The 24,723-nt window shown below is 48.5% G+C and overlaps 1 long non-coding RNA gene across 1 annotated transcript in view; it reads right to left on the bottom strand.

Moving 5' to 3' along the window:
• Window positions 1–12,467: 12,467 nt before the first annotated feature.
• The window catches only part of LOC108594044 (uncharacterized), a 30,265-nt gene continuing 18,009 nt past the window's right edge, over window positions 12,468–24,723 (bottom strand). The window contains exons 2-4 of the long non-coding RNA XR_004731711.3: window positions 18,897–19,029; window positions 18,191–18,272; window positions 12,468–12,604 (exon numbers count right to left, since the gene is read on the bottom strand). This is a non-coding gene — a long non-coding RNA (uncharacterized LOC108594044). The remainder of the gene's footprint in view (window positions 12,605–18,190; window positions 18,273–18,896; window positions 19,030–24,723) is intronic.

The following is a 24,723-nucleotide window of genomic DNA, read 5'->3' on the forward strand; positions in this document are numbered from 1 at the left end:
AACGAGACTGATCTTTCCGTATTAGCCTGGGACGACGTGTACGGAATTTGCCCATTTCTGTAAAAATGCCAAAACCACATACATGCCGGTGGATGACTGCGCAGAGAGAAGGGTATGAAAGGAAAAATGGGCGCTCGTTACCTCCTCTGCGGAATGTGGGGGTGGGGAAGGGTCTGGAGATTGCGAGGTTAGCGGGAAGGGAAAGAAAGAAACCTGGCTTTTTCTTTGTTCACCTCTCTGCTGTGTGGCTTGTTTCAAGGAACATACATTGCTTCTGCAGCTCAAAAGGAAAATCCGATAAAAAGGATTTTTAGAAATGTACTGAGCTAGGCTCTGTGCTAAGAGTGTGCTGTCTGTGCTTGGAGCAGCTGTCAGCTCTCATAGACCCTCTGTGAGCACCGTGGGGTGGCTGCCTTCATCACCCTGATTTTTTGCATGGGAAACTGAGGCTCAGAGAGGTTGAGTGACTTGTCTAAGGAAGCACAGCTGGCAAGCATCACAAGTGGTGCCTGGGGACAGAGAAGGGGAAGGTGGAGTCTTACAACACAGTTTCCAGGTTGAGGCGGGGGCAGCACACAGGGCTGGTGAGAAAGGAGCAGCCTCGGCTAGCGAGGGTTGAGTGGCAGCGCCTCCACTTGTGATGTCTGCTGAGTGAGTGTGGAGGCTCCTACCCACAGAGGGAAGGGAACAGCCAGCTGTTCATATTTGATTGGGGCTTAATTTCCCCAGCCTTCCCTTTCAGTGTAGTGGGCACTGTGGCTCATGCCTGTAATCCCAGCACTTTGGGAGGCTGAGGCGGTAGGATTGCTTGAGCCTGGGAGTTCAAGACCAGCCTGGGCAAAATAGTGAGACTCCCATCTCTACAAAATAAAATAAAAAAAAAAAAAATTAGCTGGGTGTGGTGGTGTGTGCCTGCAGTCCCAGCTACTCAGGAGGCTGAGGTGGGAGCATTGCTTGAGCACAGGAGGTCAGGGCTGCAGTGAGCTGTGATTGAGCCACTGCACTCCACCCCAGGTGACAGACTGTCTCAAAAAAAAAAAAAAAAGGCCAGGCACTGTGGCTCATACCTGTAATCCCAGCACTTTGGGGGTCCGAGGCAGGCGGATCACATGAGATCAGGAGTTCAAGACCAGCCTGATGAACATGGAGAAAACCCCGTCTCTACTAATAATACAAAAAAATGAGCCAGGTGTGTTGGTGGCGCATGCCTGTAATCCCAGCTACCTGGGAGGCTGAGGTAGGAGAATCACTTGACCCCAGGAGGCATAGTTTGTGGTGAGTTGAGATCGTGCCATCGCACTCCATCCTGGGCAACAAGAGTGAAACTCCATCTCCAAAAAGGAAAAAAAAAAGGAAGCCTTATGGTCTGGCTTCCCTCTTCCCCCACCTTAACCCAGCCACACGGTCCCAGTGCCTCTGGTCTATCCAAGGAGGGCCACACCTGCAGATGTGTAGCTTCTGGAAGGGCAGCAAGGGGGCTCAGCTCCAGTGATGGCCGTCAGGTTCAGTTTCTCTCCAGAGCCTCAGCAAATGGCATGGAACGTTTCCAGCACCGAGGGGAGTGTGATCATGCGTGAGAACCATGCCAACACACTCACCTCCAGATGGGACAACATTGGAACCTGACTACTGTTGAGCATGATGGAAAACATGTGGCTAGAACTAGAAACCCTACAGGGAAGTAAGGTTTTGTCGCTACTGCAGTCATTCATTCAACAGATGTTTTGTGAGCTGCTAAGCCTCGGGCATGTTGGAGGTGCTGCCTATGGTGTGTGGAGGTGAAGGAGAGTAGAGTCTCTGGCTCACAGGGCTTCTGTTCTGGGGTTGGGGTTTGGGGTAGGAAAAAAAATACCACGTGAACAAATAAATGAGGATGTTGGCTTTAGAGTTGAGTTAGAAATGATCAGAAGCAATGAATCCTGCAGGGACCTGGGAGAGGTGCTGTCCCAGGCAGAAGGAATAGCATGTGCGAGGGCCCAGGGGCAGGAAGGGGCTTATCGACTTTGAGGAATCAGTGGGGCACCAGTGAGGGGGCTCTGTGAGCTGGAGGAAAATGGTGGCGCTGGGCTTGGAGAGGCAGTCAGGGTAGGGATGTGTGAACCGGGGCCAGGGTGAGAGCTTAGATGTTCCTGTAGTTTTCCAAGGGACACTCATTGAGGGTTGTAAGCAGAGTGATGTGGTCTGGTTTTACCATAAAAGATCACTTTAGCTTCTGGACTGAGGTGGCTACTTTTTTGTATTTGGTAGAGATGGGGTTTCACCATGATGGTCAGGCTGGTCTTGAACTCCTGCCCTTAGGTGATCCACCTGCCTGGCCTCCCACAGTGCTGGGATTACAGGTGTGAGCTGCTACACCCGGCCCTCAAGTTCCTTCTTACATAAGTGATTTCTACTCCTGAAGTCCTTATCTTATAGTCCACTTCTGGGAGAGAGGAAGCTAATTTCTAATACTTCTTTTCACCCTCCAATCCAGTCTCTAAGTCCTATCAATTCTTCCAAAATGCATCTCACATTAATGTGTTTCTCAACTCCACAGCCGCTGCCCTGGCCCAAGCCACTGCTGTCTCTGACCTAGGTAACTGTAATAGGAGCTTTATTAATGCCCCTCCTTCCATTCTTGCCTCACTTCGATCTGTTGTCCATACGGCAAAGGTATCTGTCAAAATGGGCCTGGTGGCTCACACCTGTAATGCCAGCCCTTTGGGAGACCAAGGCAAGAGGATCACTTGAGGCCAGGAATTTAAGACCAGCCTGAGCAACACAGTGAGATCCCGTCTCTAAAAAAGTTAGCTGGGGCTGGTGGCTCACACTTGTAGTTCCAGCCACTTGGAAGGCTCAGCTGGGAAGATCCTTAGAGCTCAGGTGTTTGAGGCTGCAGTGAGCTATGATAGCACCACTGAACTCCATCTAATTAATCGAACCCACTCAATCAAAAATGAATTTTTTTTTTTTGAGACGGAGTTTTGCTCTTGTTACCCAGGCTGGAGTGCAATGGCGCGATCTCAGCTCACCGCAACCTCTGCCTCCTGGGTTCAAGCAATTCTCCTGCCTCAGCCTCCCGAGTAGCTGGGATTACAGGCACGCACCACCATGCCCAGCTACTTTTTTGTATTTTTAGTAGAGACGGGGTTTCACCATGTTGACCAGGATGGTCTCGATCTCTTGATCTCATGATCCACCCACCTCGGCCTCCCAAAGTGCTGGGATTACAGGCGCCTGGCCAAAAAAAAAGAATTTTAAAAAGTAAAAAAAAAAAAAAAAAAAAGGTAAATACAAATAAAAATAAAGAAAATAAATGAAGAAGAAAAAAGATTACTCTTCTGGTCACAAGTTCCCATTACTTTCCCAACACACTAGGAGAAAATTCCCGACTCTTTCCTGTAGCCTCCAAGGCTGGCAGGATGCGGTCTGACCCACCCTTCCTTCCATCTTTGTCTTAACTCACTTTCCTCCCCACTCTCTCTGCGGCAGCCAGACCTTGAGAGCTCAGTCTCTGTTCTTTCTTGGGGACATTGCCTGTGCAGTTCCTTTTACCCAGATATCTTTCCTGCAACTCTGTATGTTTATTCTTGTGGGCCCGGTTTGAGCATCATCTTCCTAGAGCAATCTTTCCTGATCACATGATCTAAAGTTATTCTACTCGTCACGTTCTCCCCTCAGTACCTATCGGTTTCTTTCGCGATACTCTGTATTTGTAATTGTTTGGTTATTGGTTTACTTTTGTCTGTCTTATTCCCGAAATGTCGAGCTTCATGAGATCACAGACCGTGTCTGCTGCTTGCTGCCACATGCCTCACACCTTGTACGGTGACTGTCACATGGTAGGTGTGCAGCAGTGGATTGTTGTATAAATGAAACACTGACGTTAATGTCTTGGGAACCCACCACGGGACATACCTCTCTTCACATAGATGACTTGGCAGGGTATTTGTTGGTACTCAGGGACTCTGTCCCCTTCATCTCTGCCACCACAGTCTCTGCCTCTGAGAGGCCCAGATCCTAGGATGGCAGACCTGAGTTATAAAATCCTGGCTTGGCATCTTTGCTGCGTAACAAACAATCCTCAAAATGTAGTGACTTAAAAGAATAACTTATTTGTCAGGCTGGCTGCTTCCTCTGACTTCACTCATGGCCTGCAGTTGGCTGGGGTTACTGGGCTAGAGGGTCCAAGGTGACCTCCCTCACGTGTGGCAGTTGGCCCTGGCTGTTGGCTGCATTGCCTCAGGTCTCCTTCATGTGACCTGTCACCTTCCAGCAGGAAAGACCAGCTTCCTTACTGGAAGCTTTGGGTAAGCATTCCGAGTCAGTTCACACAGAAGCTTGGAGGCGCTGAAGCCTGTTCTCAGGACCTGAACAACACTACTTCTGGCATATTCTATCAGGTGACGTAAGTCAAGAGGACAGCCTGTATTTAGGGGAATGGAGAGAGAGACTTCACCTCCTCTGAGCCACAGGGAATTTCTGGCCATATTTAATCCACCACAGTGGGCCATGAAGTCTGGGGCCAGCCACTTACCCTCCTGGTGCCTTACTTTCTTCTGTAAACTGGGTTTTTTGGGATCTATTTCAGAGTCATTGTGCAAATTAAACAGATGATGCATCCGAAGTGCTTAGTGTAGTACCTGTCCCTTAGAAAGGCCCTAGTGGATAGGAACCACTGTTAGTATTACTGTTATAATTACATTGGGAACTTAGCAAATTGGATGCATGGATAGATGGGTAGGTGGATAGGTAGGTGGATGGAAGGACAGGTTAGGTGTATGGATGGATGGGTAGGTAGGTGGGTGGATGGATGAGTGAGTTTGGGGATCGATGGATGGATAGGTGGGTGGATGGGTAGATGGATGGATAGGTGGGTGGATGGGTAGATGGATGAATGGATAGGTGGGTGGATGGGTAGACGGATGGATGGATAGGTGGGTGGATGAATGAGTGGGTTTGGGAATGGATGGATGGATGGGTAGATGGATGGATGGATAGGTGGGTGGGTGGATGGATGGATAGGTGGGTAGGTGGATAGATGGATGAATGGATAGGTGGGTGGATGGGTAGATGGATGGATGGATAGGTGGGTGGGTGGGTGGATGGATGGACAGCCGGGTGGATGGGTAGATGGATGGATGGATGAGTGGTCGAATGGATGGGTAGGCGGATGGATGGGTAAGTGGGTGGATGGGTAGATAGATGAATGAGTGGATGCATCGATGGGTAGGTGGGCAAATGGATGGATGGACAGGTGGATGGATGGATAGATGGATGGATAGGTGAGTGGATGATGGATGGGTAGGTAGATTGATGAATGGATAGATAAATGGATGGATGGATGGATAGGTAGACAAATGAATGCATGGACTGACAAATGGCTTTTGATGTTCAAACATGTAGCCTGCTGACTTACCTGTCGATGATAAGTCATCTTATTTCACGGCGTTTAAAATAAACAGTAGCTCTTTGCTGTTGAATTCAAACACCCTTCATATCTAAAGAGACCTGACCTCTCACTCAGCTTACTTTTTCGTCATCTGTGTTTGTGTAGGAAGAGCAGTAGTGGGGTGAGTGTCAGGTAATTCTGCTTCAGGCTTTGTGTTTGGGAAATATGCAAGCTTGTGCCAACACCCTCCTCTCACTCACACATGCACTCCCATCCACAGCCTTCGTTAAATGCCACCAAACTCTGTGACAAACAGCCAAGCTTGCCACTGCAGAGTTCAGCAGCAAAAGTTTGCCAGTACACATCCCTACAAGCTGGGGCCAGGTGCAGCCAGGGTGAGCAGCTGTGAGGGGCAGCCCTGCTGGCCCCTGCAAAGTAGAGCCCACCTCCTCCCAGGTCCTACTTCAGACACCTGGCTATACTCCCTGGAGCCAGAGCCTGTGTCTGGGGCTGCCATGGGTGAGGCTGGAGGCGATCACGGAAAAGGTGGCACTGAAGAGCTTTTGGCTCTGGGTTGGCCAGGTGAGTTGTGAGGGCTTGGGGACCACTGCCACCTGCTAGTGACATGTTTTTCTGCACCAGCCTGACACTGGGTGTGCAAGAGATGGGGAGAGGGAAGAGGTGGGGAGAGGCTGCAAAGGTAGATTTTTTTCTTAGGGCTGCTTTAATCAACTGTCACCACCCCTTGAGGCAAAACAACAGAAATTCATCCTTTCACAGTTCTGGAGGCCAGAACTCTGAGATCAAGGTGTTGGCAGGGCCCTGCTTCCACTGCAGGCTCTAGGGAATAATTCATTCTTGCCTTTTCCTGGCTCCCGGCGGTTGGCCATCCTGGCTGTTCTTTGGAATGTAGTTGCATCACTCTAGTTTCTTTCTTCTCATGGGCTTCTCTGTGTGTTATCTCTGAGCATTCTCTGCTCTTTTTCTTTTTTCATTGAGACAGGGTCGGTCTCTGTCACCCAGGCTGGAATGCAGTGGTGTGATCACAGCTCACTGCAGCCTTGAACTCCTGGGCTCAAGGAGCCTCCTGCCTCAGTCTCCCAAGTAGCTGGGATTACAGGTGTGTGTCACCATCCTCGGCTAATTTAAATGTTTTTCTTTTTTTAGAGATCGGAGTCTCACTGCGTTGCCCAGGCTGGTCTCAAACTCCTGGCCTCAAACAGTCCTCCCACCTTGGGAGACTCCCACCTTGGTCTCCCAAGGTGCTGGGATTATAGATGTGAGCCTCTGTACCTGGCATTCTCTTCTTATGAGGGCCCTGCTCAAGGGACTTAGAGCCCACCTGAATCCAATGTGACCTCATCTTAGTTTGATTACATCTGCAGAGACTGTATTTCCAATAAGGCCACATTCTGAGGTTCTGAGTGGGCCTGAATTTTACAGGGACACTATTTCAGCCAGCACAGAAGGTAAGGCAGAGGCAGAGAATGGGCATGGGAGAAAAGCAAGGGTGCAGAGCGCAGAAATTCTGCAACATAAACCGGAAGGCCATGAGCAGTGCTGTCTTCAGACTCGGGCAAGCATGGCCCTGTGATCTGGAGGGTGATCCACGCTAATCCTCCTGCAGCCAGGCCCTGCCCCACAGGGCAAGGAACTGTGGACCCAGAGTGATGTGCCCACCTGATACCCGTACCCTCCTCACTTCTGAATCATGTACTGGAACCCAGGACCCTGGGATTCTTTGCCTCAGCAGCACTTAACCTCACACCAAAGGCTTTGTCTTGAATCTGCCCTACTCAGAATGTCCACGCTCACCAGCGTGGGCCTAAAGGATGGCAGATTACGGGGCTCCAGAAAGTACTTGGACTCTGAGATGGGAGTGCTTCCTTGTGTACTGGGCTGCTGGAGGTCCAGGATGGAGAAGGTGTGGTCTGCAGAATTCCAAGGAGTCTGGAGGAATTTTCAATTCAGACCCAGCCTTCCAGCTGGGCGTGGTAGCTGGCCAGACATGGTGACTCACGCCTGTAGTCCCAACACTTTGGGAGGCTGAGGCAGGTGTACCACCTGAGGTAAAGAGTTTGAGACCAGCCTGGCCAACATGGCAAAACCCCATCTCTACTAAAAATACAAAAATTAGCCAGGCATGGTGGCAGGTGCCTGTAATCCCACCTACTTGGTAGGTTGAGGCAGGAGAACTGCTTGAACCTGGGAGGCAGAGGTTGCAGTGAACCAAGATCGTGCCACTGCACTCCAGTCTGGGCAACACAGAGAGACTCTGTCTCAAAACAAACAAAAACAAGACCCAGCCTTCCAGGTGGTAGTGAAGGTGTGTTTGTCAAAGAGGGAGGATAGACATGTTTATGCACATGGTGCGTTACCTCGATTTGCAGCTCATCAGCACACAGGCATCCATACACGAGCCTCCATTTCTACCCTTACCCTGGGCCTTGCGCACGTCAGATCTGAGTCAAGCTGGAGGCATCCAGAAGCCTCTGGACTCAGGGTCCAGATTCACGGTTGGTCCCATCGCTCTCTGAATCATGTCAATGTGTGTGTGTTGGTCTCCCTCACTGGAATATAAGCTTCATGAGAACAGGGACATTTTTTTACTCATCTGTAAAATGGGATCAGTAATAGTCACTGCTTTATAGGCAGCTGGGGGAGTGGATGAGTTGAGGTTTCGAGGCACAGAGCCCAGGGCCTGGCTCTATGATCAACTGCCATCTTAGGGCTGCCATGATCCACTTAGGGTTGCCATGATCAACTGTCACCAATCCCTTGAGGCAAAACAATAGAAATGTATCTTTTCACAGTTCTGGAGGCCAGAACTCTGAGATCAAGGTGTTGGCAGGGTCCTGCCAACACCTTGCGATCACAGCTCACTGCAGCCTTGAACTCCTGGGCTCAAGGAGCCTCCTGCCTCAGCCTCCCAAATAGCTGGGACTACAGGTGTATGTCACCATGCTTGACTAATTTAAAACATTTTCTTTTTAAGAGATGGGGGTCTCACTGCGTTGCCTAGGCTGGCCTGAAACAGTCCTGCTGCAGCACACCGTGAGCATGTGTACCTGCTGCTCTTGCCACCTCTGTAGCTCCAGCACAGGGAACAGTGCCTGGGAGACACTAGTGAATATTTTCAGAATAAACAGTGGCGTGGCTGAGGATGCAGGGAGCTGTGTCCCTGCCAGCTCTTGGGCTTGAAGACTTTGTGACTGAAACCTGGGTGGGACCAAGGGGTTGACTGCAGGATTCTCAAACATCCCCAGAGGCAAATGTGTGCCTTCACATCCTGAAACCCAACCAGGCTGGACACAGTAGCTCACATCTGTTATCTCAACACTTTGAGAAGTAAAGGTGGGAGGATCTCTTGAGGTCAGGAGTTTGAGACCAGCCTGGGCAACAGAGTGAGGTCTTATCTCTATAAAAATAAAAATTCAAAAAGTAGCCAGGCGTGGTCCAAGCTACTCGGGAAGCTGAGGCAGAAGGGCTGCTTGAACCCAGGAGTTTGAGGCCGCAGTGAGCCACAACTGTGCCATTCCATTCCAGCCTAGGTGACAAAGTGAGACTCTGTCTCAAAAAATAACAATAGGCCAGGTGCAGTGGCTCATGCCTGTAATCTCAGCACTTTGGGAGGCCAAGGTGGGCAGATCATTTGAAGTCAGGAGTTCTGAGACCAGCTTGACCTACATAGTGAAACCCCATTTCTACTAAAATACAGACAAAATTAGCCGGGTGTGGTGGCAGGTACCTGTAATGCCAGCTACTCAGGAGGCTGAGGCAGGAGAATCGCTTAAAGCCAGGAGGCAGAGGTTATAGTGAGCTGAGATCTCGTCACTGCACTCCAGCCTGGGCAACAGAGCAAGATCAAGACTCCCTCTCAGTAATAATAACAATAATAATAATAATAAAACCCAACCTGCCCCAACAAGGCAGTGTGATCAGATTTGCATTTTGAGACAGTTCCTCTGAGTGTGACGGGGAGCTAGACTGGAGAGGGGCAAGAGTGACTACAGGAGAACTAGGAGAGAGGCATTTCTAGAAGGCCAGGGAGAAGTGAGGGCAGCCTGGTTATGGGTGGGGACATGGATGAGACAGGGAAAGAAGCTGCTTCCAGGGCCGCCAAGGGAATCGATGGGCAGGACTTAGGTTGAGATGTGGGAGAGAGGGGACCTGGAGGAGTCAGAGGTGGTACCTGGTTTCTTTCTTTTTTCTTTTTGTTTTAATGAGGCAGCGTCTCACTCTCTTGCCCAGGCTGGAGTGCAGTGATGGAATGGTGTGGTGTCAGCTCACTGCAACCTCCACCTCAGCCTCTGGAGTGGCTGGGACTACAGGCACATGCACCACACCCAGCTAATTTTTGTATTTTTAGTAGAGACAGGGTTTCACTATGTTGGCCAGGCTGGTCTCGAATTTGTGACTTCATGATCCACCTGCCTTACTTAGCCTTCCAAAGTGCTAGTACAGGCATGAGCCACCGTCCCCAGCAGATACCTAGTTTCTAGTTAGCATCTCTAGAGTGGCAGATGAGGGATGTCGGAAGGAAATCAGTTTCAGGGGAGGCTCTTGAATTCAGTTTTGGTCAGTTGAATTTGAGGAGCCACAGAGACACTGAAGAATTAGCCCAGGTTTGAAATCCTGAGCACATAGTGAGCATGTTACCTGGACAAGCCTCCCTCACCTTTCTGGGCCTCAGTTTCCCCATGTGCAAAATGGGGTGCCTCACTCCGTAATTGTGAAGACCCTATGCAGGAATATAATAAGCAAACTGCCTGCCTTAGAGTCAAGGCACCACGCAGGGAAGCAATGTAATCGTTTACTTCCACTCTGTCAGCAGGAAGCAACAGACACAGGTAAACTGGCTTAAGCAAAAAAAGAATTTACTATTCCGGTAACTGTCAAATCCAGGAAGTAGATCTGGCTTCCCTAGAGCTGCATCTGAGGCTTAAGCATTGTCACAGGGGCTCCGTATCTTGGAGGGCTTCTTATATTTCTCTGGCACCGTCCATGTGTGTTCCCAGTGGGCACCAGCTCAGCAATGGTGGGGCTGGGGAGTCTTTTCTTATCTAGCAGGAGTCTTGAGAAGATTCTGATTGGCTCAGCTTGGTCAGGTGCTCATCACAGAGCCAATCACAGTAGCCAGGCCTGGGTCACATGACTTTCTGCTCCTGGAAGATGGCCGCAGACAAGTAGAACCAACAGTGCAGCTGCTGACAGGTTCCCAGCCGGTCCGATGGGAGTTTCAGTTGGGAACATGTGGAAATGTGGTTTGTGGCGTACAGTAGAAACTCAATTCATAGTGATGGTTTTCATTATGATTCTGGAGGTATCAGGTCACCAAATGGCCCTCCGTTTGGTTGTTTAAAGTCCTTTACAAATGTGGCCTTCACCCCAAAATCCCAAGTTCAGAGATGTCCTCAGCCTCCTCCAGATAGTCTGTCAGCATGCTTGGGAGATGGGTGGAAGAGGTCAGTCCTGGGGGACTTGAGGGACCTTTTCTGCAACAGTTTTAGGGATCACATTGTCTGTGGCCAGCATGAATGGGCTCTGAGCATCCCTGTCACTGATCCTAACCAGGAGACCCAGGGACTCCCCATGCCTCCTAGGGAAATTCCAAGGCCTCTGGTGTCCCCCAACAGCCAAATCAAGAAAACAGGTTCTGCAGAGTTACGCAAAGACCTTTGCGGTTCATAACGTCAGCGAGAACATTCCAAAACCTCTGAGCGAGCTGTAGTGTGGACGCTCCTTTCAACAACCTGGTTCTGATTGGAGCTGCCTGGGAGCTCCCTGCCAGTTAGCAGCCATGCTGCGGAAACCTGGAACTTTATAGCTTAGCAACGAGAAATCTGGAAGAACTCTGGAATTAATTTAAGGAAAGGAGAAGGAAAACACCAAGAAGGGAGTTAGCAGCCAAATAATCAGGCTGTGCGTTTGTATTAGTACCTTTGCTGCCAAGGTAAGTAATGAAACTTTTCAGCATTAATTACCAGCAAAGAGGGAACCAGTGACATATCTTGTCTCAGACTCTGGGGCTGATGTTTTTCTGTCGTCCTCAGCTACTGCTGAAGCAGGGGTGTGAGCAGAACTAGGAAAGTGTGGTCGGAACAGGTAGAATAATTGAAAACACACCAGTCCTGCCTGCCACGTCCTCCTTCAGGAGCCTGTCTCTTTGCCAGTCTTTTTCTGGGGTCATCTTCCATCCTGCAACATCATGGATAGCAGCCTGACTGAAATGGGAAGTGGAGATCCAGATGGCTATAGAGGGTTTCTGTGATTTCAGAAGGAGGCACAGTCGGAGATGATAGCAGTTTTTTTGTGGGACCATTCAGTGACTTCCCCCCACCCTCCCCATTTTTTTTTTTTTAAGATGGAGATTCGCTCTGTCACCCAAGCTGGAGTGCAGTAGCACAATCTGAGCTCACTGCAGCCTCAGCCTCCCCAGTAGCTGGGACTGCAGGCATGCACCACCACATCCAGCTAATTTTTTGTATTTTTAGTAGAAACAGGGTTTTGCTATGTTGGTCAGACTGGTCTCAAACTCATGACCTCAGATGATCCACCTGCCTCGGCCTTCCAAAGTGCTGGGATTACAAGTGTGAGCCACATGCCTGGTCCATTCAATGACTTTTGAGTGTCATTCATGTGTCTCCACTGAGACAGGCTACAAAACAGTGAACGTCACACACCCACCCCTGCCCCTGTGGGCTGACAGTCTAGCCGGGGGGGGGGGAGGCTAGATATTAATAATCAGCTAATTATACAAATAGCTGTGTGATTACATTTGCACTGATGTCACAGAAGAAAGGGTGGGATGCTAAGAAAAGGGTTACGTGGGTGAAGGGAGGGTGCAGTGAGAAATCTTATCTTGTCCTTGCTTAGAATTTCGTAGGGGTGAGGTGGGGTGGATTGCAGAGAGAGACTGGACCAGGTGTACAGAGGCAAGTGCACCAAGGGTCTCCTGGGCCAGCAAAGTTTATATAGTTTGTCCTAAGGCAACGGGGGGAAAATGAGAAACCATTTAGGTTTGCATACTGGGGCATGGGACAATTAGGTTTATGATTTCTAGCACTTAAGTTGCTTTGGGGGTAGAATAGGATGCCAAGCCATGGACCCCTGCAGAGGCCACTGAGATGACATGTGGGCGGAACCTCCAGGGTATCGGAGACACAAAACCCTAGTCCTTCAATGGGGTCTTGATGGTTGTTGTCAGCCAGCTTCATCCCAAAGCCTCATTTCCTGGAAATGACAATTTAGACACCTTATTGTCTGTGGGGTGGAATGCCCAGCTAATCCCAGTTGGCCCAAGGTTTTCCTGGTTTTAGCACCTCATGTCTCCAGTCCCAAAAACCTCCTAGTCCTAGGCACAAGGGATGGCTGGCCACCCTGCTTTGGGACAGTATTCATTACATGGACCCGAATAGGGCTTCCCTGCACCATCTCCCCAAGCAGCATGAGCACAGACAGGCTTAGCCAGCAATTTGCGATGTGGCCCCAGTCAAGTTACTTGGCCTCTCTGGGCCACTGTTTCTTCATCTGGAAAATGGTCTGGAGAGCTTTTCAGTCTCCTGGCAGCACTGATTTCTGAGCCCTGCTTTGGCATTTCAAAGCTTCATCAGTGCACAGAGCGCTGAGCACAGAAGACAGGGGCCTCATACCAGTAGTGTGGCCTTGGGCAACCTATCTCACTTGTGTCTAAGCTTCTTCCTCCACAAGATGGAAATAACATGACTTAGCTCATAGAAATGTAAGCACTAGTCCAGGTGCAGTGGCCCACGCCTGTAATCGCAGGACTTTGAGAGGCCAAGGTGGAAGGATCACTTGAGGCCAGGAGTTTGAGACCAGCCTGGCCAACATGGTGAAACCTCGTCTCTACTAAAAATAAAAAAGTTGGCCGGGCATGGTGGCTCACGCCTATAATCCCAGCACTTTGGGAGGCCAAGGCAGGTGGATCACGAGGTCAAGAGATCGAGACCATCCTGGTCAACAAGGTGAAACCCCGTCTCTACTAAAAATACAAAAATTAGCTGGGCATGGTGGTGTGCGCCTGTAATCCCAACTACTCAGGAGGCTGAGGGAGGAGAATTGCCTGAACCCAAGAGGCAGAGGTTGCGGTAAGCCGAGATCGTGCCATTGCACTCCAGTCTGGGTAACAACAGCGAAACTCCATCTCAAAAAAAAAAAAAAAAAATACAAAATTTAGCTGGGCATGGTGGTGTGTTCCTTTAATCCTAGCTACTCAGAAGGCCGAGTTAGGAGAATCACTTGATGGGAGACAGAGGTTGCAGTGAGTTGAGATCATGCCACTGCACTCCAGCCTGGGCAGCACAGAAAGACTCCATCTCAATCAATCAATCAATGTGAACACTAAATGAAATGATCCTGTGTGTTTGCCATAGCTAGATACTCAGTAGTTGGAAGGTATGGATGTTCTGGGTAATGAAAAGTATGACTGGGAGTTTCGACTGCCAATTGTTTTAAAAAGTGGGCTATGGGTAAGCATCCTGACATACATGGATGTTGTCACAGCACTTCGCTCTATGGAGACTGCTTTTCACCCCTGAGTCGAGTTCCATGAGTTGGAGATTAGATCCTTTTTTGTCACTGTCCATTCATAATAAAGATTTGTTGAGCAACTAACTGAACAAAGGTCACATTACGCCCTCCTTATATATTCTTTTTATTATCTTATTTTGAAACAGGGTCTCATCTGTCCTCCAGGCTGGAGTGCTGTGGTGCAATCACAGTTCACTGCAGCCTCGACCTCCAGGGTTCAGGTGATCCTCCTACCTTAGTCTCCCGAGCAGCTGGGACTACAGGCATGCACCCCCATTCCCCACTAGTTTTTGTATTTTTAGTAGACACAAGGCTTTGCCCTGTTGCCCAGGCGGTCTTGAACTCCTGAGCTTAAGCAGTCTGCCCATCTCAGCTGGGATTACAGGCATGAGCCACAGCACCTGGCCTATTTTTAAAAAATTTTTTGTAGAGATGAGGTCTCACTATGTTGTCCAGGCTGGTCTAAAACTCCTGGGCTCAAGCGATCCTCCTGCTTCAGCCTCCCAAAGTGCTGACATTATAGGAATGAGCCACCATGCCCAGCCCCCCTGCCCTTTTTTTCTTTTTTTTTTTTTGAGACAAAGTTTCACTCTTGTTACCCAGGCTGGAGTGCAATGGCTCAATCTTGGCTCACCGCAACCTCCGCCTCCTGGGTTCAGGCAATTCTCCTGCCTCAGCCTCCTGAGTAGCTGGGATTACAGGCACGCGCCACCATGCCCAGCTAATTTTTTTGTATTTTTAGTAGAGACGGGGTTTCACTATGTTGACCAGGATGGTCTCGATCTCTTGATCTCATGATCCACCCGCCTTGGCCTCCCAAAGTGCTGGGATTACAGGCTTGAGCCACCACGCCCAGCCCCTTTCTTTCTTTTAACATTAAATAAAACTGTATGCCCATTTTATAGATGAAAAAATGAGGCTCAGGGAGGTTACTGATCCTGCAATTAAGTGGTGAAGTCAGAATTTGAACCTGGATCTGATTCAGGGTCCTATTCTCTCCACTGACTGGCCCTGCTGCTTCAGGGGGCACAGAGGGAGGGCCGGGGTGATGGGGAAGGGATGGAGGGAGGCAGCTCTTATGGGAGTTCTCCCAAGACAGCAGCAGCACAGGGCCTGGCACAGGACATTGGAGGCCTGGCCTCACCCTTATGGGGACCAGAACTTTGTGGATGCGCCTTTTCCTCCCCACTGGTTACCATGGAGACGGGGGTGGGATGTGTGAAGATCTATCTCAAGCCTACTACTACTCAGGCTTGTCCCAGAGATGCCAGCAGTAGGTGGACGCAGTACTGTCGTTCTGTTGGTTTCCTGTGGTCTGAACCTTGGTTATAGCATCTCCATAGAAATGTTATGTGTTCCTCTTCCCGCTATATTTCTTAGAAATTAGTAGTTAGGTCTAGAAGTGAGTCTGTAGAAGCTCACTTAGATCAATGTTTGATTTTTTTTTTTTTTTGGTATGACTACTTCCTGTTGGGGGTTATGTGCTTCCGTTCAAAGGCACATAATATCTGGTTGTTCCTCTTTGTGATGTTAGCAGCTATTGTTGATGATCATTGTCTAGCTCTGCAGTTTCTTTCTTTTTTTTGAGGTCTTGTTCTTGTCACCTAGGTTAGAGTGCAGTGGTACAATCATAGCTCTCTGTGGCCTTGACCTCCCGGGCTCAAGGGATCCTCCCACCTTAGCTGGGACTGCAGGTACATGGCCATATCTGGATAATTTTTTTTTTCTTTTTGCAGAGACAGGGTCTTGTTATGTTGCCCAGGCCTGTCTTGAACTTCTGGCCTCAAGCAGTCCTCCACCTCGACCTCTGAAAGTGCTGGGATTGCAAGCATGAGCCACGACACCTGGCGCATTATTTCATTAGAGATTACAACATGGTGGCATACTGATTCTATGATTCTGTCTTTGGTAATAGAAATAGGTCTATAAAAGATATAAACTTCTCAACGATTTGGCTGCCAAAAAGAATGGTTTGTACCAGAAAGGATAAATGTTTCTTTCCCTTTCTTTGACAGTTTTCAAAATGAGTTGGTTTTCCAATATCCTCCAAAGGTGACAAATGAATTTTTCTTTTCTTTTCTTTTCTTTTTTTGAGACAAAGAGTCTCACTCTGTCACCTGGCTGGAGTGCAGTGGCATGTCCTTGGCTCACTACAACCTCTGCCTCCTGGGTTCAAGCAATTCTAGTGCCTTAGCCTCCCAAGTAGCTGAGACTACAGCTGTGCACCACCATGCCCCGCTAATTTTTGTATTTGTAGTAGAAACGGTGTTTCACCATGTTGGCCGGGATGGTCTTGATCTCTTAATCTTGTGATCCTCCCTCCTCGGCCTCCCAAAGTGCTGGGATTACAGGCCTGAGCCACCATGCCCAGCTCTTTTAAAGTATCATTGTCAACTCCTAGATTTGGACATGTTTCAATCCATTACAGTCATTATTCTTTTTTTTTTTTTTTTTTGAGACAAAGAGTCTCACTCTGTCACTCAGGCTGGAGTGAAGTAGCACAATCCTGGCTCACTGCAACTTCTGCCTTTCAGGTTCAAGCGATTCTCCTGCCTCAGCTTCCCAAGTAGCTGGGATTATATGTGCACACCACCACACATGGCTAATTTTTTGTATTTTTGGTAGAGACATGGTTTCACTATATTGGTCAGGCTGGTCTCGAACTCCTGACTTCAAGTGATCTGCCCACCTTGGCTTCCCAAAGTGCTGGGATTACAGGCGTGAGTCACCGCACATGACCAACAGTCATTATTCTTAATGATGCTCAAATGCTTCCCTTGGGAGTCTCTCCACATTGTCTCCTGCATCCTTCTCAATATGACGCTGAAGATCATTGACAGCTTTCTTGCTATGAAGGAAGCAAGGAATGACCAGATGTTCCATGCTCCCGTTTACTTTTTTTCTTGCCTCTGACCTAGAATTGATCATGTCTCCATGCCCTCTCTAGTTTGAAGTGGTATTTAGAGACCATAACCTGGCTGCTAGGTGTTCACTGCTACTGGATGGCTCATTACTTCTAAACTTTGCTGTGGACAGAGCTAGCAAACACCTGCTTTACTTTGTAAGACAAAAATATAGCACAAATTCGTACTGATGTTTCCAATTCCAATTTGGGGCTACAGGTTTTTCACCTTGTTTCTGTGATCTTACATGGGTATCTGCGTTCTCATAGTAGATGAACCAGCTGCTTCCAGTGTCCTCTGTGTGGGTCCTCACACCTCGCTGCTCACCATCCTGGCCGCACAGTGGCATCACATGGGGAAGTATAAAAACTCTCTGATGCCTGTCCCCACCCACCTTAATCACAGTGAAGTCAGATTCTCTGGGCCTGGGACACTACCGTCATTCTTTTTTTTTAAAGAATTGCAGGTAGGCCAGGCATGGTGGCTCACGCCTGTAATTCCAGCACTTTGGGAGGTCAAGGCAGGCAGATCACCTGGGGTAAGGAGTTTGAGACCAGCCTGGCCAACCTGGCAAAACACTGTCTCTACTAAAGATACAAAAATTAGCTGGGCATGGTGGCAGGCACCTAAAATCCCAGCTACTTGGGAGGCTGGGACAGGAGAATCACTTGAACCCAGAAGGTAGAGGTTGCATTGAGCTGAGATCGAGCCACTGCACTCCAGCCTGGGTAATGGAGCTAGACTCTGTCTCCAAAAAAAAAAAAAGAATTGCAGATAATTCTACTGTGTAGGTAGGGGTTAGAATCCTGCTCTGTTCCTTGGTTCTTGGCCTAGCAGATGAATTCTGTCTTCAAAGCCCATTAACGTAAGCTTGAATTCTGGCACTGCCAGGTTCTAGCTATGAAATCTGAACCTGACGGGCGTGGGCTCACGCCTATAATCCCAGCACTTTGGGAAGTTGAAGCAGATAGATCCTCTGAGGTCAGGAGTTTGAGACCAGCCTGGCCAGTGAATCTCTATTAAAAATACAAAAATTAGCTGGGCGTGGTGGCATGCACCTGTAGTCCCAGCTACTCAGGAGGCTGAGGCAGGAGAATCGCTTGAATCCAGGAGGCAGAGGTTGTAGTGAGTTGAGATTGTGCCATTGTACTCCAGCCTGGACGACAGAACGAGACTCCATCTCAAAGAAAGGATATCTGAATTAGTGCTAATCGGCAGCACTTGTACAGCCTTCAAATGGTCTATATCCGCACTGTCCAGCGTGGTAACCTTCAGCCACACAGGACTGTCGGGCACTTGAACTCATTGCTAGCGCAGCCTAGGGAGTAAACTTTAAAATTTATTTAATTTTAACTAATTTACACACCAGTAGTCACAAGGGGCCATAATAGCTACTGTCTTGGACAGCACTGCTGTAGAAGATTACCGAACGTCTCGTGGCTTCACATCTGTAAAATAGGGAATAATAAGGGTTATTTCACGGGATATTGTCAGGATTAGACATAAAGTATATAAAGTCCTGGTTCCCACAAAGCACTCAATAAAATGCTGCTTGCTTATTAACATCAGCCTGATACTTAAAAAAAAAAAAAAAAATTGGAAAACAAATGTTCAGAAGCACCCTACCACAGAGGCTAAAAACTCGGAGCCATTCCAGAGAAACTCAGAAAATACTCCTTAATTGTACAAGTTCAATTGCAGCAGGAGGTTATCAGTTACAAGGGCTGTATTTCATTACAGAGCCAGCCGCAGCTCAATAAATTAAGCAATCACTCAGAATAACATGTTGCCTTAATCCCCTCTCTTGGAGCGGTTCCAAGTTGCTTGGTTTTATACGCGCTCGGCCCTGAAAGGCAACTCATACTGGGCTCATTTCTCTCCCCTCAATTCATCAGCCCCGCTCTGGAAACATCTTTGCATCTCCCAACTGGCAGGAGAGAGGATTCCAAGCCAAGCAGCCCTCCTTTTATCAAAGCTGGAGCCTTCTCCATCCTCTGGCCTTGACACGTTCCACGTTTCGTTTGCTAAAATTACTGGCAGGTTTATCTGCAATGAAAAAAAAAAAAAGACACCTCTTAGCAGCCCAGTTCTGGGCATGTAGAGCTGATTCTCGGCGGCTTTTCCATTCTCGTCTTTTCTCTAGTGGTTTATAATCTCACAGTAGAATGTTGTTTCCCCTGGAAACTTGGCACGGGAGGTGTCAGCCTGGGAACATATTTGTTTGTGTAAATTAAAAGAAGAATATGTTTTGGCCATATTTAAGTTCTAACTGCACTAAAGAAATAAATACTGACTTGCAAAACACTTCTCGCTGCTGCACGGTTCTGGCTCACCTCCCCAAACTCTGCCTTTGTTAATAAAACCCACACTAACAAGAGCTCTAAATAGCTTATCTGCTCAGACAGCTACAGGGACGACCTCAGAACCCATGTCCACCTTGGCCCCGGCCCACATTGAAAATCCACTTACCTCATTTGGGATTTGCTTCTCCTGACACACTGAATTCTTGCTGGAGTAGAAAAGGGTATAAGAAACAGCACCCTTACAGGCATAGGGTTTTTTGTTTTTTGTGGGGAGGATAGGGTCTTACTTTGTCACCCAGGCTGAGGTGCAGTGGTGCAATGACAGCTCACTGCAGCCTTGACCTCCTGGGCTCAAGCAATCCTCCTGCCTCAGCCCCCCAAGTAACTGGGACTACAGGCATGTGTCGTGATGTCTGGCTAATTTTTGTATTTTTTTGTAGAGACAGGGTTTTGCCATGTTGCTCAGGCTGGTCTTGAACTCCTGACCTCAAGCCATCTTCCCACCTCAGCCTCTCAAAGTGCTGGGATTATAGGCGTGAACCACTGAGCCCTGCCTCTACAGGTATACCCTTGATGTGCATGTGAATGATAACCTTTTGAAGGCCCTGGGCAATAGCTGTAGAAATTTAAAATGCACACCTCTTGGCCGGGAGTGGGGGCTCACACCTGGAATCCCAGCACTTTGGGAGGCTGAGGCAGGAGGATGGCTTGAGCCCAGGAGTTCAAGACCAGCCCAAGCAACATGGTGAAAGCCAGTCTCTACTAAAAAAATACAAAAAAATTAGCCGGATGTGGTGGTGTATGCTTGTAGACCCAGCTATTTAGAAGGCTGAGGCAGGAGGATGGCTTGAGCCCAGGAAGCAGAGGTTGCAGTGAGCCGAGATCACTCTAGCCTGGGCAATAGAGCGAGATTGTCTCAAAAATAAAAAAAAAAAAGCACACCTCCTCTGACCGAGAAATTCCACTTCTAGGAATTTATCCTACAAGTATTCTTGGCCACATGCCAAAGACTATAGATGTTATAAGGGCAAAATCCTCGAGTTAACTGAAATGTTGGCCAGTAGAAGACAGGTTAAGTATGATGCGGTGCTGGAAGTCATTAGGAAGAATGAGGTGGGACTGAGAGCTGTCGGGATGTATTATAACACCCCCAACTTTCTACCACTCTGAGCCAAAACAAGGGCATGCTTTCAAAATTTATGAAGATCGTGCAAACTGCCCACAGTGGTCACGTCTTATAAAGTAAGGTTAGAGTTAAAGAAAAATTGCAGGGCAGACGTGGTGGCTCAAGCCTTTAGTCCCAGCACTTTGGGAGGATGAGGTGGGAAGACTGATTGAGGCCAGGAGTTCGAGACTACCTGGGAAACATAGTGAGGCTCTGTCTCTACAAATGATATTAATAATTAAAAAGAACTAAATAAAAATGGTGGCATGAGCCTGCAGTCCCAGCTGCTCTGGAGGCTGAGGTGGGAGGATCGCTTGAGTGCAGGAGTTCATGGCTGCAGTGAGCTATGATCACGTCACTGTACTCCAGCCTGGGTGACAGAGCGAGACCATGTCTCTAAACAAAATGAATAATTAAGACAGGCAAATCGCCCCTTTATTTCCACCTTATTCTCTTTTGTATTTTTTTCTTACTATAGGCACAGTTGCATTTTGAAAATTTGGGGTAAAGAACATACAACAGTGTTTTAAAAATCATTTCCACCCTCTGAGCTGCAGTAGTAATCATACCACATAATCCTCTCTTTATTGCATGCCTGCTGGGACAGTGGAGCTGGGAGGGGGTGAGAACCTTTGCTTTTCCGATTTCTTTATGCAGAGAACCTGCAGTGGGCTAAATGGTGGCCCCCAGGGAGATAATCAGTATGTCTACTTCCAAAGTGAATCACTGGGAAAAGACTGATTAGGGATCTTGAGAGGAGGCATTTGTTCTGGATTATCCAGATAGGAACGAAATGAAATCCATGTATCCTTATAAGAGAGAAGCAGAGACCAGGACAGAGAGAAGAGGAAGGTGAGAAAACAGAGGCAGAGACTAGAGTGATGCAGCCACAAGCCAAGGAATGCCAGAGCCACCAGAAGGTGGAAGAGACAAGACATATTCCCTAGCGTGCCTGGAGGGAGTCCAGCCTGCTAGATTTCCAACTTCTGGCCACCAGAACTTTTAAATAAATCTGTTGTGTGAAGCCCTGTGGTCTGTGATAATTTGTTATAGCAGCCCCAGGAAAAAGATGCAACTATAGTTTCCTTATACCTATTAGAAGAAGAATGAACTGCACAGGCACTTGAGAAAAGAAGTTTGGTAGACCTGTGTTTGTTGGCAAACACAAAGAATCTATTCGACATATTTATTGAGCATCTGTTAGGTGACAGGCACAGTTCTAGGTGCTGAGGATACAGCCAGCACAAGATGCTTGCCCGCCTGGGGCTGACATTTCAGTGACATAAAAGTAAACAACGTAGATGGAACACAGAGGAGGGTAGATGGGGGTAGAAGGTGCTAGAGAGTGTGAGAAACCAGGAAGGAGGGACGGGGGTTTGCAGGAAGGGGTACTGGAATAGAGGCTTGAAGGTGAGGGGTGTGTCTATCTGAGCGAAGACAGGTAGAAAAAGGAAAATAGGGGCTGGTCATGGTGGCTCATGCCTGTAATCCCAGCACTTTTGGGAGGCCAAGGCAGGTGGATTACTTGAAGTCAGGAGTTCGAGACCAGACTGATCAACATGGTGAAACCCGCCTCTATTAAAAAAGAAAAGAAAAAGGTACGAAGTTAGCTGGGTGTGGTGGCGCATGCCTGTAATCCCAGCTACTTGGGATGCTGAGGTAGGAGAATTGCTTGAACCCAGGAGATGGGTTGCAGTGAGCTGAGATTGCACCATTGTACTCCAGCCTGGACGACAAGAGCGAAACTCCGTCTCAAAAAAAAAAAAAAGAAAAAGAAAAACGAAAACAGGCAGAGGGAACGAATACAGAACTTGAGCCTATGAGTGACACACTGGTTGGACCAGAAATAATAACAAAGAACTCCCCTTTTCTCCTTCTTCCTCCCCTGCCTCCCTCCGATACTTTCGACCTGCCTGGTGTGTACCAGGGCCTGGGGTACAGAGATGAATGAGGCCTCATCCTCAAGCTCGATGTCTCCCCTAGTTGGGGGACAGTCATAAACAAATCATTACAAATAAAATGTAGGCGTCACAGCAGAGGCCAGGGCAGGCTGCACGCGCGGGCTAGAGTGGGAAAGTGCGCGTGGGTTGGGGTTAAGGTGGGGGAGGTGGAAGTGAATTGATTAGAGCAGGACTTGAAATCCTAGCACATCCGTTGAGTTTCAATTCAGCTGGAAATTAGTAGGAGGGCCAGTGGTGAACATGGATATGGGTCTGGGATTCTTTGAAGTACAGCCGGCACATCGGGAGGAGAGTAAGAGTTCTGAGAATGACCTGTCTTTTTCACTTCTGCGCAATTCACGGAAAGGAAAACAGTCCCCAAGTCCTGAATCGGGACACCGTGGGTTGCAAACAACAGATGCTGAAGTTGATCTGAATAAGGTGGAATGAGGTATTTTATTCACCGTGTAGCTACGATGAGGACAGGGAAGAGGCTGTGTGTTGCTCTCTGGGATCCAGGGACTGGAAGCTCTGGGTTCTCTTCCTGCCTTATTCCCCCTCACTTCATCTCTCATTTCTCCTTTTCTCTGCTTATTGGCCTTATTGTCTGAGGCCACTGGTAGTTCCAGGTCCACCTCTTTAAGGCCTGGATGCCAAAGAGGAGGAGAGAGAAAAAGAAACACCCTCCCTACAAGCTCTGCAGACAATCCTGAATTTGCCCTGCTTGGTCACATGACCACAGCTGGAACAATCACTGTGTCCCGGCTCAGAAGTGGGCTGCTGTGATTGGTCGTGCTTAGTCACATGACTATGTACCAATTACTGTAGCAGAGGAACAAGTACTGTGGGCGGCCATATTTGGCCACCTTCCCATGGCATGGCAGGTCTGTTACCAGAAGTGGAGAGAGTGTGTTGGCAGGAACAAAAAGCCACCTGCCTCCCCGAGGGCCTTCTGACTGTGTTACTGCTACATTCATTCTTTTGGGAATTGTCTCACTCTTGAGCCAGACTCTTCTTTAAGATCCCACTCTGGTTGTCTACAAACCCCAAAGCTACCAGCCAAGATTTACCCAGACTTGTCGCTGTAGTTCTTTTTTGTCGTTGTAATTACGCGATTTTGATCAGATTCACAATGTTTTTTTCATTGGTTTATGACTGCCTCTGCCCGTAAGCGTCGGAACCTCATCTGTCTTTTGAATACATACCGCTAGCTCATGCTCAGTCCCCAGCGCCTGTGTACAGTAGGTAGGCATGTCGTGAAATGAATGAACATCCCTCAGAGAACGGGAAGAGCTGCAGAGTCCGCATCTGTTCCCCATGAGTCCTTTTCCGCCTCCCTCTCACACCTTTCCTAGCCACCCTATACGACATGACAAGGCTCTGTTGGTGTAAGTGCACTTGGATCCTGTTCATGTAAGTCCCTGGATGTCAACCCAACATACACTGGAGGTTCCGAATCTCTGGCTGTTTGAGTAAAGATGATCCTTTGGCAAGGATAATGGAGTTCTGTCTGAGCTCAGAGGGACTGGGCACCATGACTGGTTGGCAGTGTCTCCCATGGCCACCTGCCATGTTAGGCATCCCTGGTCCTGCTCTGTGTTGTTTGCTAAACAGGGGGACCTCTGTTTTGTTGTTGTTGTTTACTCAGGAGTGTCACTCTGTCAGTCAGGCTGGAGTACAGTGGCGCTATCTCAGCTCACTGCAACCTCCACCTTCAGGGTTCAAGCTCTTCTCCTGCTTCAGTCTCCTGAATAGCTGGGACTGCAGGTGTGTGCCACCACGCCCCTTTTTGTATTTTAAGCATAGATGACGTTTCACCATGTTAGCCAGCCTGGTCTCGAACTCCTGACCTCAGGTGATCCACCAGCCTCGGCCTCCCAAAGTGCTGGGATTCCAGGTGTGAGACCTGTAGTCTCCCAGCCCGGCCATCTGCTGGGATATCGGAGTACACTCAGACTCCAGGACAAAAATGGTGTGGCCAAATAGAACAACTGCGGGCTCTTAGGGAAGAAGGCTTAAGACAAATGGTTTTCGTTTTTTTTTTAGTGCTCATGACCCACATGTCAGGTGGGGTCATCTTATTTTTGGAGATTCAAATGAAATGGGTTTGAATCTTGTCCCACGTGCCAGGGGAGACCCAACTGTCCTAGGAATCTTTCCAGGGATTGGAGGTACTTCTGTCTCACCCATACACTTAAGGCTCTAAATTCCTGCGTCCGTTGAATCAGTTCTGCCTGGGCACTTTTTGCTAGCCCCAGGAGAAGGCTGGCCATCAAAGGCATGGAACCTGTGCAGTGACACCTGCCCACGTTGTTGCCATCTTCAACTTTATAATAATATTTGAACAAAGGGCTTTCCATTTTCATTTTGTCCTGGGTCCTGCAAATAAGGTGGCCGGTCCTGCCACACTCAGGAACCATTCCTTCCTATCCCTCATTGATTCTGCCCCAATTCCTCATTCTCCCCAAATCCCATCCCACACAAGGATGTG

This window comes from Callithrix jacchus, chromosome 12, assembly GCF_049354715.1.
Source record: "Callithrix jacchus isolate 240 chromosome 12, calJac240_pri, whole genome shotgun sequence".
In the NCBI taxonomy this organism is placed as follows: domain Eukaryota; kingdom Metazoa; phylum Chordata; class Mammalia; order Primates; family Cebidae; genus Callithrix; species Callithrix jacchus.